This window comes from Mus musculus, chromosome 16 (assembly GCF_000001635.26).
Source record: "Mus musculus strain C57BL/6J chromosome 16, GRCm38.p6 C57BL/6J".
Classification (NCBI taxonomy): Eukaryota; Metazoa; Chordata; class Mammalia; order Rodentia; family Muridae; genus Mus; species Mus musculus.
In genome coordinates, this window is record NC_000082.6 from 80,008,192 (window position 1) to 80,025,825 (window position 17,634).

Here is a 17,634-nt window from a genome sequence, read left to right on the forward strand (position 1 = left end):
GGGTATAGTAGCCTGTGATGGCATTTGTGTTCTTTTAGTGTCTCTATAACATCTGTCCAGCCTCTTCTGGCTTTCATAGTCTCTGGTGAAAAATCTGGTGTAATTCTGATAGGCTTGCCTTTATATGTTACTTGACCTTTTTCCCTTTTTGCTTTTAATATTCTATCTTTATTTAGTGCATTTGTTGTTCTGATTATTATGTGTCGGGAGGAATTTCTTTTCTGGTCCACTTTATTTGGAGTTCTGTAGGCTTCTTGTATGTTCATGGGCATCTCTTTCTTTAGATTTGGGAAGTTTTCTTCTATAATTTTGTTGAAGATATTTGCTGGTCCTTTGAGTTGAAAATCTTCATTCTCATCTACTCCTATTATCTGTAGGTTTGGTCTTCTCATTGTGTCCTGGATTTCCTGGATGTTTTGAGTTAGGACCTTTTTGCATTTTGTATTTTCTTTGATTGTTGTTCCGATGTTCTCTATGGACTCTTCTGCATCTGAGATCTTCTCTTCCATCTCTTGTAATCTGTTGCTAATGCTCGCATCTATGGTTCCAGATTTCTTTTCTAGGGTTTCTATCTCTAGCATTGCCTCACTTTTGTGTGTGTGTGTGTGTGTGTGTGTGTGTGTGTGTGTGTCTACTTCCCTTTTTAGGTCTTGGATGGTTTTGTTCCATTTCCATCACCTGTTTGGTTGTGTTTTCCTCCAATTCTTTAAGGGATTTTTGTGCTTCCTCTTTAAGGTCTTCTACCTGTTTAGCAGTGTTCTCCTGTATTTCTTTAAGTGAGTTATTAAAGTCCTTCTTGACTTCTTGATATCCTCTACCATCATCATGAGATAATCTTTTAAATCTGGGTCTAGCTTTTCAGGTGTGTTGGGGTGCCCTGGACTGGGTGAAGTGGGAGTGCTGGGATCTGATGATGGTGAGTGGTCTTGGTTTCTGTTAGTAAGATTCTTATGTTTACCTTTTGCCATCTGGTAATCTCTGGAGTTAGTTGTTATAGTTGTCTCTGGTTAGAGATTGTTCCTCAGGTGATTCTGTTAGCCTCTATCAGTAGATCTGTGAGGCTAGATCTCTCCTCTGAGTTTCAGTGGTCAGAGCACTCTCTGCAGGCAAGCTTTCCTCTTACAGGGAAGGTGCACAGATATCTGGTGTTGGTACCTTGCTCCTGGCTGAAGATGAAGGCCCAAAACAGGACCTTTCCGAGAGGCTTTGTTGTTTTGGCCTGTCACAGAAGCTGTTAACTTCTGTACTCCACACTCCCACCTGTGCAGACTACTTTTGTTGTAGTCCTGGAACCAAGATGACTCCAGCTGATGCTGAGGCAAAGCCCTCCCTGGTTGGGTGGACATCTATCCTCTGGCCGGGAAGGTGGCCAGATGTCTGGAGCCCTAAATGGGGGCTGCCTCAGAAGCTCTGTGGCTCCCGCCTGTCCCAGAAGCTGTTAGCTTCTGTAGTGCACACTCTCACCTGTGCAGACTACTTTCTGTGGAGTCCCGGATCCCAGATGTCACCTGCTGATGCTGAGAATGTAAGTTTTGATATACATGAATAGGCACCCATCTTAATTAGCAGATGAGTAATTAATGTGTTGTAATATTTGCACACATGAATACACATGTACAAACACATGCATACACACAAGCACACACACACACACAAACTCAAAATAAGCAAGCAAATTCACATTCTTCTCATAATTAATTGCCATTCCAAATGTCCATGCACTTTCCAAGATTTATTCATACCTGTTTTCCTGTTTCCAGGCATTTTTATTTCTTAGTAGAATCACTTTGACCTGGTTATGAATTTTTCTGCAAGGGGAGAGAGAACACTCATCAATATAAGTAATGTGAGATAGAGTTATTACTTAAAGACAGGTAAGTAGCAAGACAATAGACCTGGAATCCACTGCATAGGGATCTGCCAAAGCATTGCTTAGCTGTTCTAGGCAGGCAGTTGTCTGTCTTGCATTTGTAACAGATATACCTTACAGGACCTGGCAAGCACCTGAGTTTTGTACCCAGGGAATTACATCATATGTATGGTTACAATGCTGGAGAAATACTTATTTCTAGATCATGTTCAGAATAAAGTCTGAGCCACACCTGAGAACTACTTGTGTCTCAAATTATTACACTTCGTTTCAAGAACAGGGCAATTGAGCCATTCCTGTTTCCCAGATGTTGTCCTCAGTGTGAAAAGTAGTGTGTCATTGCAGGATTGATTTCTACACTCACTATACTGAATATGTGTTAAATGTTAATTTCTTGCTCTAATTTTTACTTCGAAGAAACCTGTTCAAGACTGATTACTGGGAGAAAAGAGCTGATTATATGTACAGGTTGTTCTCTTTATAAATGTTTGCACTGATTTCATTTGTAGGAAAAGAAGATGGAAATCTCCCATGCTCATGGATTGGCAGGATTAATATAGTAAAAATGGCTATCCTGCTGAAAGCAATCTACAGATTCAATGCAATCCTCATCAAAATTCCAGATCAATTCTTCCTGAGTTAGAAAGGCAGTTTGCAAATTCATCTGGAATAACAAAAGACCTAGGATAGCAAAAACTATTCTCAACAATAAAAGAACCTCTGGGGGAATGACCATGCCTGATCTCAAGCTGTACTACAGAGCAATTGTGATAAAAACTGCATGGTACTGGTACAATGACAGACAGGTAGATCAATGGAATAAAATTGAAGACCCAGAAATGAACCCGCACACCTATGGTTACTTGATCTGTGTCAAGGGAGCTAAAACCATCCAGTGGAAAAAAGACAGCATTTTCAACAAATGGTGCTGGCTCAATTGGTGGTTATCATGTAGAAGAATGCGAATTGATCCGTTCCTATCTCCTTGTACTAAGATCAAATCTAAGTGGATCAAGGAACTCCACATAAAACCAGAGACACTGAAACTTATAGAGGAGAAAGTGGGGGAAAGCCTCGAAGATATGGGCAAAGGGGAAAAATTCTGAAACAGAACAGCAATGACCTGTGCTGTAAGATCAAGAATCAACAAATGGGACCTCATAAAATTGCAAAGCTTCCGTAGTGCAAAAGATACTGTCAATAAGACGAAAAGGCCACCAACAGATTGGAAAATATTTTTTTAATTGGTGAGATCCAACCATAAAGACTGGAATTAAAAACTGCTTAAAAAGGTCTTAATATGATATATTAAAGAGAAAACATTGTCTGTGTACACACATTTAAAAATTACATTCATTAAGATTCCCATTTATTTCACAATTAAGATAAGAATAAAAGTTAAAACACACATATATGTAATCACATATCATAATTTATGTATGTACAGTCACAATAGTCATTTGTACATATATACAAATATATGCATATACATACATAGATCTACATACATATATACATATATATGTACACATATACACCTACACATAAATATACATATATGCATATGTCCATATATGTATACATATATGCTGTGTGGAATGCTTGTTTTAAAAAGTGTTTAATATGATTTTAAATGATTTACTGAAAATATAAAATAGCATGAAATGTATTATTTAAAAGTAATGTTTTTAGGAAAACCAACAGAAAACTTTTATAAAGTGAAATACAAAACTTGTTACAGTTGAACATAGTTTTTTTAAGATGAAATTTTATTGTAAGACACACAAAGCAATAGATTTTATTGGAGCATCTTTACACATATGACATTACGCTTTGTTCTCACCAGTACCTTCCCTCTCTGCCCTTCCCTGTGTTCCTTCTCTCCTGCCAACTTGTTTGCTTCCTAGTATAGTTAGTCCCTATTTTCTTTTCTTGTTGAACATAGTTTTAAAATAAATGATGCCACTTGGTATTGAAATAACAAAATGTTACACAGTAAACAACTTTTAAATACAGATTAAGCCATTGTATTCTCTTCATGGGAGCAACCAATAGAACATCTCAATTTGATCCCATTTCTCCAAGATTTTTCTTCTTATTCATGAATTTTACAAACCTTCTCTCTCTCTTCCCTCATTTTGGTAAAAGCATAACTGGTTTTCTCATTGCCTAAAGGAAAACCCATTACTTAAGCATCATCAGTCACTTCGTGCAAAGCTCTATTAGCTCTCGCATAGTGCATGGTAATTAGCCTAAGGCAGCCCTCTAGAAATCATGGGTGTGAACACATAGTAACTTAACTCAGTATGCTGGGGCCACTTGGTCACTTTCAACTTCACCAGTAAAGTCAATTCATCATAAAATCCATCTTTCTCCCTTCCTAGTAATATTTCTAAATAACAGTGGTCTACATACTCTGTCTGCCATTCTGGTCCTTCACATTACACTATTTGAAGACAGGGGTGAGAGTATTGATTGCTTCTCCTGGCTCCTTTTCTTTAAACCATGTTCAAGGAATAAAGTTATTTTTCTTTTTTAAATAAATCAGGGTGAGGAACACAAGGAATTATAAATCAGTCCATAAACGTATTCTATTTTATGTTAGTGATGAAAGAATTTATTTTTTCTTCTGACAAGGTTTGGTATTGCCGGGGACACTTTTAATTGTGTGTGTGTGTGTGTGTGTGTGTGTGTGTGTGTTTGTGTGTGTGTGTGTGTGTGTGTATGTGTGTTCAAGGAACTGAGAGAGTACTCTTTTGAGGATAAACATTACATGGTTCCTCAAAGACTTAATGTTCTTTATAACAGTTCAATGTCTTGCACTAGATTTCTTCTAGTAAATAAAATCTTTAAAATTAAAATAGTATTGAAATATCTACTTATCCTGAGACCACTGGAGACAATAATAACACAACAGTTCTCTCTGGGAACCACAACAGGGCCATCAACAAATACTTCTAGCTGTTTACACAATTTAGAGTACCCAAAGAAATCTGGTAATGAATTTATAATTAAATGATTAATTTGATTAATCTAAGAGTCAATGCAAGTTAGACATTCTATAGAATTTTATCCCATCCACATGGCTGCTGTGGCAAGAAATCCCATTGAAAGCCCTTCTAGGTGTATGTGATCTGGCTGGAATGCAGACATGCCCTGGATTACACTATAATCCACCTGGAATACAAACATTTCATTAGTATACATCTTTAATCTCAAACAATGGAAGTAAGGTTATTTTATAGAAGGAAGCAGCAACATATGAATGTTCTTATCTAATTAGAGGGCAATTCAGTGAACAGAACCAATTGGGAGTTCAGTCAGTTGAGATCTGTCACTGCATTTCAGGGCATTTCAGTTCAATCAGTTTGGTACAGTCTAGTTGAGTTCAGGCAATGCAGTGTAGTGCAGGTGCGTTTAGTTCAGTCAGTTCAATTGAATGGATGCAGTGCGGCAGAGTTGAGTTCCTTACTGAGTTTGTGCAGAGGCAGGTGAAGCCAGCGAATATGAAGGACCTAGAAGATTACAACAGATTGCAATTGTTTCCATGAGGCCAGCTAGAACAATTCTGTGAGGAGCCCACAAGATCCATGGCGCATGAGTCAGCTTGGAGAGGCATTGGAACCAGCCAGCCAGAGTTCAGAAAGAACTAGACAGGGTGAGCTTACTGTTAATTCAACAGTATTCCTCCAAAAGGATGATTACATCGTGAGAATAAAGGATACTTTACCAGTCCGCTTGGATTTACTGCTGATTATTCCAATGTGTCACTTATACCTTGTCCTCTATCAGGATACCACTTGTGTTATAACTTGGAAATGATTAGAATATAGATATAGAACACACAGACCACACACACACACACACACACACACACACACACACACACACACATTAAAAGTGTCCCTGGAATTACCAAACCTTGTTGGAAGAAAAACTAAATTCTTTCATTTATTTATTGACTGATCTATTATTCCTTGGGTTTCTTACCCTGATTTATTTAGAAAAGAAAAATAACTTTATTAGCACAGTTTATTATGAAAAACTATCTAATCATCAGTTGTTTCAATATTTGTCTACACTAACTAGACTGACTGAAACCTTTCCAAGGTTAGAACTTGAGAATACTTGTGTGTGTGTTGGGGGGGGCGGTGTCCATGCATGCATGTGTGTGAGTGTGTGCACGCCCAAGTGTGTGTATAATGCTACTGTTTTATTGTTTGCTCCAAGCTATACATAGTTACAGATTATCTTATAAGAATTTTTCCCACTTTAGATACAGGATGTAAAATCCCAGAATTCATGTGTATTTCCCCTCTCTTGCTTGTTTATTTAAATTAATAGAGGACCTCTCAGTCCTAAAACAGATACTGTGGTTTTTCTTAGAGCATCTGGATTTTTCAAGCAGAAAAAAATCACTTTTTACTGACACACATTGCATACTCTTCTGTAAAGTAGAAGTTACATTTGCACATTCCAAATTTTAAGCTAAAATTACTATATTACTAAAAAAGGTATTATTTTAATATTTTTGGCTTAATTATTGTTAGCAGATATGGGAAATCCAAGAATATAAGCTTGAAAGTAGTCAGCCTTATTTAATTGGTGTGAGACTTTTAATCAATACTCTTTATGTGTTAGGAATATAATTTCATGTTTAAAAGAAAAAATGAAAGAAAAAGGAAGGCATAAACAAAAGAAGGTTCCAAATTGGAAAATACAAGGGTTCAGCAGACCTGGGATGATCTGAGAATGGATACCAATGCAAATACAGTCAGTACCTTTGATACAATTGTTAGGAATTAAAAAAACAAAAAAACAAACAAACAAACAAAGAAAAAACAGAGTTGGTCCCATCATATATAAACATGAAAAGTTAATGACTGTAGAGAAAAATCTACCGACACTTTGGAAAGTTTCCAGAGTAAGTCCAGTTAGTCTAGACAGATGTAGAAACAACTAAATTTTAGATGGTTTGCAATGATAAACTGTCTGTGCCAATAAAGTATTTTTAAAATAAATTCAGGAAACCCCCCCACAAGGAATCAGAAATTAGTCAGTAAAAATATACAGTTTTATGTCAGTGATGAAAGAATGTGTTTACCTCCCAAGAAGGTTTGGTAAAATCTGGGACACTTTGCTTTGCACTGTCAGGGTAGAACTAGAGATCAATGCTATACACATACAGTAGAACACCTTAAGGATTCTGCTAATCATCCTATTATATACATCTCCAAAAACAAGGGATCATAGAGTAGAAAACAGAAGTAATACTGAGGTTGAAGAACTCTGATCTAAGTAAATAATTTCATATCCTTGAGTGTTATTAGGCCATTCAAATCAAATCTAACAGAATAGATATGCATTAAAGATTATCCAGAGAGTTAATATATAAAAAATATGTACCCCAAAATATGAAATGGTTCAATCAATGAGATATTTTCAAGCATATCTTAAAAGATCTTTCCCTTAAAACATAAAATAATTACTTTGCACATAGAAACAAGTAATTTTCAGATGAATTTGCAAACTATCAATACAGCTATCAAAAAGATAACAGACTATTAACTGATAAATTCAAGATAAGGAGATAATGAGGAATGAGTGAAATGTGATTTAACTTAAAAAGGCAAGAGAATAGTATTGAAGAAAGAAAACAGAGAAAGAAGTGAATGAAAATCAAACCGTATGAATAATTGGATCGAATGTAAATGGATTAAAATCCTAGGTAAAAGTTAAATATTGTGTTACTAGGTAACAAAGACATTGCAGAATTTTTCCATAATTATCTAAAAATAATCATAATTGATACTTAATTGATGAATCAACTGACTAAAGCATATAAAATACATATAATTCTGATATGATGCATATAATATCAAACACACATTCTAATATATTAAGAGGAAAAATTAATAAGCATAAAAGGTATATGTTAGAGTTTAAGAGTCTTCTTTAGTAAATCCATATTGGTAGATTTTAATGCTCTCTTTTATAACTGATTTAAAAACACACAAAGTATGCAAGAATATTAGAATAAGACTGTCAAGAGACACATTGAGAAAACATGTAAAATATACACACTGAATCAAAATCACAACTTCTTAAAGTTACAACAGGTGAAATAAGAGAGCACAGGCAAGCAAAACAGCAACAACAACAACAATAGGGATTTTGCCTGAGCCTTTGCCAGGTTTGCGACACATCTTTCAAAATAAGTGTAACAACTATAAGAAACGTTGACTATGTATTTAACAGTTGTGATATAGCTATGGAAATTACATTATATTTTTGAGGAGTAATTGATATTCTACTCCTTAACATCAGAGCTAAATAAGTTATTAATGAGGATCATGAGAAAAATGAATTTTAAGTCAATTCAACTTCTCTCACTTTTCATGATTTAGTATATCTGTTAAAGGGCCTGGAGAGATGGCTCAGAGGTTAAGAGCACTTGACTGTTCTTCCAGAGGTCCTGAGTTCAATTCTCAGCAACCACATGGTGGCTCACAACCATCTGTAATGGTATCAGGTGCCTTCTTCTGGTGTGGCTGAAGACATTGACAGGGTACTCACATATAAAATATAAATAAATTTTTATATGTCTTGATCTGATTATTGTACATATTCATTTGTGTCCTGGCCTGAATAAACGTACCTTTTAAACAGTAATTATGCAGACACGTATAAATTTTTATGTGTACATGTTTATCTCATGTCTGCTTTATTCTATTCTTCTGAAAGAAATACCATCATTTGGAAAAAATAGGACAGTGTAACACTGAACTGTATTTTATAAATCTTAGATCAGAGATATTTAAAGTTTAAGGTAAATGACTAAATCAAGTTTAGGAAACTAACTCAAGTTAAGAGCAGGAAACCATTTACAAATGCAAAATTTAACTAACGCGATTTATTTTGGGCAAGAACTGTGTGAAGTACTGGCCACACATGATGGGATTTCCACTTTGTAATTTGCCATGAAATTCAATGACATTGTCACTAGTACATGGTTGACAGGATTCTCGTGGGTGTGTATGACAATCCATTAATTAATTATTTCATTATGGATATAGAACGTAATTAATTCGTGATCACCATCACCAGGCGGAAACCTACGGTGTTTGCATTTTTCCTGGGGCACACTGCATCTCAGCTGTACTGATAAAAGATGAAAAATCAACGCGAAGCTCTGATGTCCCCGTGCTTCGGAGCAGCTTTCCTTAGCGAGCTGCCTAGGTATCTGAAAGGCACAGACCTGAGGTTCTACTTCTGAGAGAAAGCAACATCTGGCTGAGAAAATGGACAGAGAGAACGATGAATGAAATCAAGGTTAGCTATGGTGTGAAGAAATAAGGGGAGCTAACTACAGTTTCCTTCTTTTGTGGTGGACTTATTTTCTTCCAGCTTTTTAAGGGGCTCTGCAAATGCTTCTGGAAGCCATGACGCTGCTGTATCCCTTCGCCTACATGGCTTTGCTTCCTGTTTAGGCTCTTGTTTATTTCCTGTGGCACTGTGTACCCCGTGGAACATTCGCAGCGGACCCGTATTTAGTTATCCTAATTGGGAAGTTTACAAGAAGAAAAACTATATAAAAATTAGACAAAAACATAACCTTTATTATCTCACTGGAATAGAACAAAGAAAATGTATTAGTGCATATTTACTTTGTTTAGAATTTTTTTAGAAGAAAATGCATAAGTGTTTAAAATATTTTGGGTATGTTACGCTATAATGATATTTTACATATATTCCAGTGTAAAAATACAGAATTAGAATCAACAAAATCAAATTTGAAAATGCATTATTGTAGGAAGAAATATCAGAAAATCTTTGGAATAAAATTGCTAGAAATATTATGTCAAATTTTCCAAGAAAAAGTAGTATATTTTTGAGTATTTATCAGCTTAGATCTAAATGAAAAATTTTGTGAAATATGTAAATTCAAGAAATACTGAGAATAAAAGTATGGTTTAAAATATACAGGAATAGAAAAACAGCAATTAATTTATTTATATCAACATGCTTGTGCCATGCTGGACTAAAAGCAAATATTTGTAAGAGTTTAGATTAGAGAATATACCCACTGGAAATATTTGTTCTAAGAGAGTTACAAGGATTTAAAAAACTTATGTTGATACATTATTCAGATTCAAGGCACCCTTTAATTTGCAGAAGACAATTGTGAATTTGAAGAAAAAGGAAATATTGGATGGTTTTTCATTTTTTTCTTCAGAAAGCCTTCATTTATGCATTTCAGTTTTTGACTGATACACTGTGACTGCCTCCTTTGCATGTTTTTTTTTTTTCTTTTTAATGTTCTTCTGTTTTCAGAGTAATAACCTATAACTGACCTGCCAAGGGACCTGCATTTAAGCCAGGTTAATTTTCCTTTCTAGCCACTCTATTTCATAAGAAATTGACCTGAGGTATTCAAAGGAAAAAATAATGAGGCAGGGTAAGCAGAAATGTATGATAGCAATCGTGGGGCAATTTTCCTCTAAGAATAAAATTTTCCTTGCCCACAAAAAGTAATCAAGGCGAATCAGTACTTATATAGATTGGAGTGGTCTTAATTTTTAATGTTTGAGAATATAACCTAAGATCTAGTGTACAAACTAGTCATCGTGATTTGTAAACACAATGCTTAAAAAGTTTATTAGAAGGAGCTTGGATTATATTTGGGACAAATTATTGCAATAGCATTTATAAGTTTCCTGTGATGGTTTGAATTTGCTTGATCCATTAAATGCTATGTCCTTGTTGGAGTAGGAGAGGCTTTGTTCGAATAGGTGTGTCACTGTAGGCGTTGGCTTTAAGACCCTCCTCCTAGTTGCCTGGGAAACAGTCTTACCCCATCTGCCTTTGAACAAAAATGTAGAACTCTCAGCTCCTCCAGCCCCACATCTTCCTGGATACTGCTATGCTCCCACCTTGATGATAATGGACTAAACCTCTGAACGTGTAAGCCAGCTCCAATAAAATATTGTCCTTAGTAGAATTGCCTTGGTCATGGTGTCTGTTCACAGTAGTAAAACCATAACTAAGACATTTCCTTTGGTTGAAACCTAAGCATTGCAAACGACCAGACTCTCTTAGTCAGGGTTTCTATTCCTGCACAAAACATTATAACCAAGAAGCAAGTTAGGGATGAAAGGATTTATTCAGTTTAGACATCCACATTGCTGTTCATCACCAAAGAAAGTCAGGACTGGAACTCACACAGGGTAGGAACCCGGGGCCAGAGCTGATGCAGAAGCCATGGAGGGATGCTGCTTACTGAATTCCACCTCCTGGCTTGCTCAGCTTGCTTTCTTATAGAACCCAGGGCTACTAGCCCCAAAATGGCATGACCCACAATGGGTTGGGCCCTCCCCACTTGATCAGTAATTGAGAAAATGCCTTACAGCTGGATCTCATAGAAGCATTTCCTCAAGGGAAGCTCTTTTCTGTGTGATAAGCCCAGCTTGTGAAAAGTTGACAGATCAACCAACACACAGCCCAACAAACAGTACAGAAAGGCCCATAGCCAAAAAAAAAAAAAAAACAAAAAACCAAAAAAAAACAAAACAAAACAAGACAAAACAAAACAAAACAAAACCAAAAAACAAGTGTGGGTATGGCTATGAGTAGATTTCTTTCTGTGTTTGTTTTCAAATTGATTTTGTGTTTTTCAGGCTAACTCAATGTCTAGATGAAGATAAAGTTGAATATCTGATGTTCCTATCTACTGGGATGCTAGCATTACAGGAATAGATTTACACAACTGATTAGCAATTTCATTACTTAACACTGGAAATTCTCTATATTTATCTCTGTAATTGTTTTTATAATTCAATTTATTTTAAATTTCTTATCACTTACTTCTATTTGGTTTTGGAAGTAAGAAATTACTTAACACAAAAAGTGAAATTGATTGCAGTACGTCTCAGTCTCCTACTGAGTTCATATTATCAGCTTCCCAATTGGGTCCGGAAGACACTGTTTATTTTATTAATCCACTCCCTCTGGCTGTCACACCCATTCTATCCTCCATTCTGTGATTATCTTCGAGCTTCGGGAGAGAATAATGCAATATGTATGATTTATTTAAGACTGATCATTCTGTTTTATCTTATTTTCATCACAATGGGCAGTTTTGGGTCACTTGCAATCAACATCTACTTTCATAAAGGTGTTCAGATTAAAATTCAGACATATGTAACCTATGGGCATTAAAATAAGCCATTACAAGTCCATTAAACACTATACCCATCTAGCAACATAATAGTAGTAGGTCTCTCCTAGTACCTAGGACCTCTTTACTCAGGATTTTAGTCCAATAATGCTTCTAGGTATGGATTTCATCTTGTGGAGTGAGGGTTAAATCAATTATAAAGTGGTTGGTTTCTCCTATAACATTCACTCCACTATTTTACCAGTGAGATATCTTTTCGTTGCAGTCATTAATATACTTGGCAGGGTTTCATAGCTGGGTGTGAATTATAATTAATTTCTGCCTATAGTATGTTGCACAGTATGTTTCAGTACTGTGAAAGTTAGTCACTAGTGATAAGCTTACTGATCATTACCAGTTGGATGTTGGCAAATATTACAATTCAGATTTGTGATGTCTAGAACTTAATGATAGTATTTTTTCAAGAATATATGTTTGGATATTAAATCCTTGCATAAATGTTGTGGTTTCATGAAATTACTGTTTCCCAAAAATATATCTTAATATGCATCCAAAGGGTTTTGTCATATTATTTTGGCTTATCTTTCTACCCAAGCCAATAATTAAATAAAACACATCTTTGATACTACTAGATCATGTTCATCTTATTTACATACAGCATAAATATAAACTATGCATGATACACTCTTTCTAAATATCCATACATAAACATATAGTTACCGTTCTACTAGGAGTATTCTGCATAACTATGTAGAAGGAAGCACCATACTTGCATTCAAAGTAGTATGAGATATAAAAAAAAGCATGATAAGACTCAACCAGATCTCCAAAAAGTACAAATTTATTATTTTTTTTTTACTTTTTTCTATTATTGTGACGAAGAGCAAGGCAATGAGAGCCTGTGAGGAGCTACACAAGTCAGAATGTACAAAACATTAAAAGGGAGAAGCAACCAGGAACAGGAGAAATATCTAAGTCTAGGCATACATCAAAAACGTCCCATCATTCCAGTAACTGACATAAGGAATATAACTTATCAATTGTAATTAACTGAAAGGACTGAAAGATTAGGAGTTGTGTGGAACAGCATCAGGCTCACAAATGACAAAGTTGAAAGCGATGATACATGATGGCAGAAGTACAAACAATGAAGGTTCTCAAAAGAATGAGATCCAAGGATGGGATCCAAGGAAGGCCTGGAGTCCCCTGCAGCTGGAAAAGTCCCACCTGAATTCTTCAGAAAGAAGGAAGTGATCCTTTGATTTTCACTTTCAGACACAAATTTCCATCATTCTGATCTATAAAGCTGACCAAGAGACCATTTGTTTTGCTCTAATTTGTCACATGTATTAGGGACAGGAACCTAAACAACATGAACAAAGAAACAAACATATATGTACATACACATTTGAAATCACCAGAATATATTTTAAAAGTAACAATTTATGTTTTTGTGCTTCATCAAGTACATTAAATGCTCCCCCAGCACTAACTCTCTCTCTCTCTCTCTCTCTCTCTCTCTCTCTCTCTCTCTCTCTCTCTCTCTCTCTGTGTGTGTGTGTGTGTGTGTGTGTGTGTGTGTGTGTGAAAGACAGAGAGAGAGACAGAAGTAAAGAAGGCTTACTTGTTCTTTTATTGTAATGGTTATTCTTTAACATTTTAAAATGATAATTTTAATTTGGATCTGATTCATTACTAAATATATATCATGGTAAAATGTATAGGTCATTTATTGATTTCTACCAAATTCTTCAACATACAAACTTGCATTTTTTTCTATACTTTTGATTCTCAAACTTCCATATGCAGAGTTATGTTGTACAAATAGATTTTAGTGCAATTTAGAAACCAGTAACTATAATGAATATGGCTGAACATGATGGATTTTTACAGGAAATATTAAAAAAAATCATAACTCAGTTCATGTCCACAGTTTAAAGTGGCAATATAATAATGTTTTATATTAATAGGTTTTTTTAAACTTAAGATAGGAAGAGTAAATTTTGCATGTGGTTTATATAACACATTTTCAATTAAAAGTTTTCCTCTCCAATTTACTTCCAGCATTAGAAAATAACAAATTTCTCACAAAGTTTTTAGATTTAATTAATTTTTGTCCACAGGAATTCTAAATAACTCCAGAGTAAAGCACTGATTTAATTTGTTGCTACTTATATTGGTTAAATATGAAGAAAAACAACCCTTGCCAACTATTCTGAAAATAACCTCAATTCTCACCGACCCCTCACAATATGGTCTTTGCCCTGTTTTATTCTAAGTTTCTTTATGTTATGAATGTATGCCGAGTTTCTAATTTTATAAAAGAGTTCCCCACGGTTATAGACTGGAGACTTTTCTTTGATTAATAAATGATTTCCAAACTCTGGGGTGCTTTCTGTGAATTCCTCAGGATTGCTTTCTAAATAAATAGAACAGAAGATGTGCATGCTCCAAATGAGATGACTGACAATAATTTGTTTTCACGTTCTAAGGAGCATTGTTTGCTGATGGAGATGTTTTCTTAAATACAACTCTTCTACATTAAATGTACAGTTGCATGTATTTGATCAGTTGTTTTTCCTGGTTCTGTTGTTGTTGTTGTTCTTGTTCTTGTTATTTATTACATTTACAATCTCTTCCATTACCCATTACATTGATAATAGGATCACCATCTCACATCCCAATTCAGCATAAACAACATAATTTATAACTTACCTATGGCAGATACATGGGAACTTTCCTAGATTTCTTTGTTATTTCTAAACACCCCAGTATTTAGTGGTGTATTTGCTGATAGGTTGAAGCCAAGTGAACAGTGGAAGTAAATAGTGAATTTTATTTAAGGCTATCCTCAGTGTCTGTTATAGACAGGAGGCATGATTTCCCAATGTGATGAAATGAATTTAAGTTTATGAGTATATATTATAGGAGAATATTGTAACAGAATTAAGAGTTTTATTTGTAAGGGCAATGTAGTTCACAGCAGATATCGCATGAGAAATATGCATTTTGGACTGTTATAGATAAACAATTTGCATGTAATCCCACTATCTTCATGACATGGTGACTAGCTTCTCAACATTGGTATGTCTTGAAAGTCAAACCAAACTCCATGTTGCTTTTTCACAGTACATTTCTAGAGTCATTCAGAAAATTGCTTCAATGCACATCATTATGAATTGTGTTGTTGTTGTTGTTTTGTTGTTGTTGTTGTTGTTGATTCTAATTAGGCGATTCTGTGGCAGGGATTTCCTGTGCATCTTGGATTACTTGTGACTTTATATATAGACCATGATGTGCTCACACTTCCAAAAATTCTTTTACCTTTGTCATAACAGTGCTAGAAATAGAAATACCTGGCTGCGGGGGAGACTTTTGGCATCCAGACTTTCCTTCCTCTCATATCTCAATATTTTCCAAACCATTTTATGTTAATCGTTTTGTTTGTTTATATTTCAAATGCTATCCCCTTCCTGATCTCCCCTTCACAAAACTCCCACCCCATCCCCCTCCCCTTTGCTTCTATAACAGTACTCCTTCACCCACCCACCCACTCCTGCCTCACTACTCTAACATCCCCCCATCTCTGTGGGCATCAAATCTCCACAGGACCAAACACCTCCCTTCCCATCGATGCCAAATGAGACAGTCCTCTGCTACATGCAAAATGTTGAATCACAGAAAATGAGGAATGGAAATAATGTGACCCTTATTGTTACCTGGGTTATTAGCTTGGGGGAGTTTCTAGACAATGGTACACGGAAACTTATAATGTTCTCTGGAACCACTGTGCTGAAGACATGGAGATGAGAACGTGGGAGGCAAAGGCATCTGTAGTTTACCAAGTACTGAAGAGGAGCAAATTACACACCAAAAATATATTTGATACTTGAAGCACTCTCACAGTCATGCTCTGAGAATAGAGGCTTGTAAAACTTACCTGCCTTCTGAAGAAGCTGCCTTAGGTCATGCGCTAAATTGTCTGAAATTATTAAAGGAAGGAGCTCAGTATTTTAGACAAGGCCTTGGGAAGGAATGAGATGATGATTTTTCCTATAATGATGTAGGATATTGATATTCCAAGATGTTGTGATGTCTACTATAAGTAAGGTGTGTTTGTACCCTCTCCCTCTCTCTGTCTCTCTGTCTCTCTGTCTCTGTCTGTCTGTCTCTCTCTCTGTCTGTCTCTCCCTCTCCCTTCCTCCCTCCCTCCATGACTCCCTGCTTCCCTGCCTCCTTCCCTCCCTTTTCTTTCTTTTCCATCTCTTTCTTAGTTTATTCTTTCCTTTTTTTCTCATATGATTGTGTAAAAGAGATTAGCAAGGAGAATGGACAACAAAAACAACTTCAAATTCATAAACAAAATCAAAATATAAAAATATATTATGCACAGAATTAGAGAAAAAAGATATCTTAAAGAAACTGATAACGTCTATAGAGTGCAGTATACAAGGAAACACCCTGAGAAGTTTGAAGTATGGTATTTGGTTGGCATAGGCTAAAAATCAGAGAGGCAGTGAATTTTTAGCTAGCAACACCAACGTGAGAGAAGGAAATGAGATGAGAAGTCTAAGGTCAAGTTCAGGCAGGAAGTGAAAATGTTGAGTTTCTCTTTTCTTTACCACCTTGCTCCCTCTTCACGGTCCATTGTCTTAGATGCTGAGAAATCTCATATATACATATAGAACAAATATTTAATTCAGACATCCCTGGATGAACCAAGTCATGGCTCATATGGGAATATAGAATCTCACACAGCAAGATGGTAAAAGCTCCAAATCCTGTTGCTAATGAGAGAAGAAGAAATCCTGGTTAATGAAGGGGTACAGCCCTGTGTAAGTATTCCTTTACACTTAAATATATAATCACTGGCTTTCAACATGGAATCTGATAAATAAATATCACAATAATATTCAATAATATCTCTGCTAGTACAGGCAAAAGAAGTTGAAATACTTGTGCATGTCACCACTTAAGCCCAACCTTCCTGAGCTGAACATGTCTGAAATCATGATCAAATCTAGATTAAAAAAAGCTACTATAGGTATTATATAAAAATCAAACTTTTAGAAGCATGTCATACAATTTACAAAGATCTAAATGGAAATAAGATTTTAAAATCTTACCAAGTAATATATTTTTAAATATATAATGTGAAACTTTTGTTTTATTTTACCAATTATTTATTGTGTTTGTGTGCACGTGTACATGCACCAAGTGTGGGATTGTACCAGTGAAGACCTGATAAATACATATGATTCTGTGCCATTGGAGAGACAGGGAGTGGTAGACCATGAAACGTGTTGCTAGGACATAACTCAAGTCGAGAAGAACAGTAAAAGCTCTTCCTCATTGAACTATCTTTTTAGTTCCAGAATATCCATTTTTAAATAATGAACTATCTAGCAGGAATTCCTCAAAATCCCATACATTATCTAAAAGATATATATTTAATAGCAGCCATGTGGTCCTGTGATATCAACATAAAAGACTCGAGTAAAATGGCGTGTTCTGTTCAGTGATGAAATAGAAATCACATTTTTCTATATTCCTCAAAATTGAAATTAATAAAAAAAAAAAAAAACCT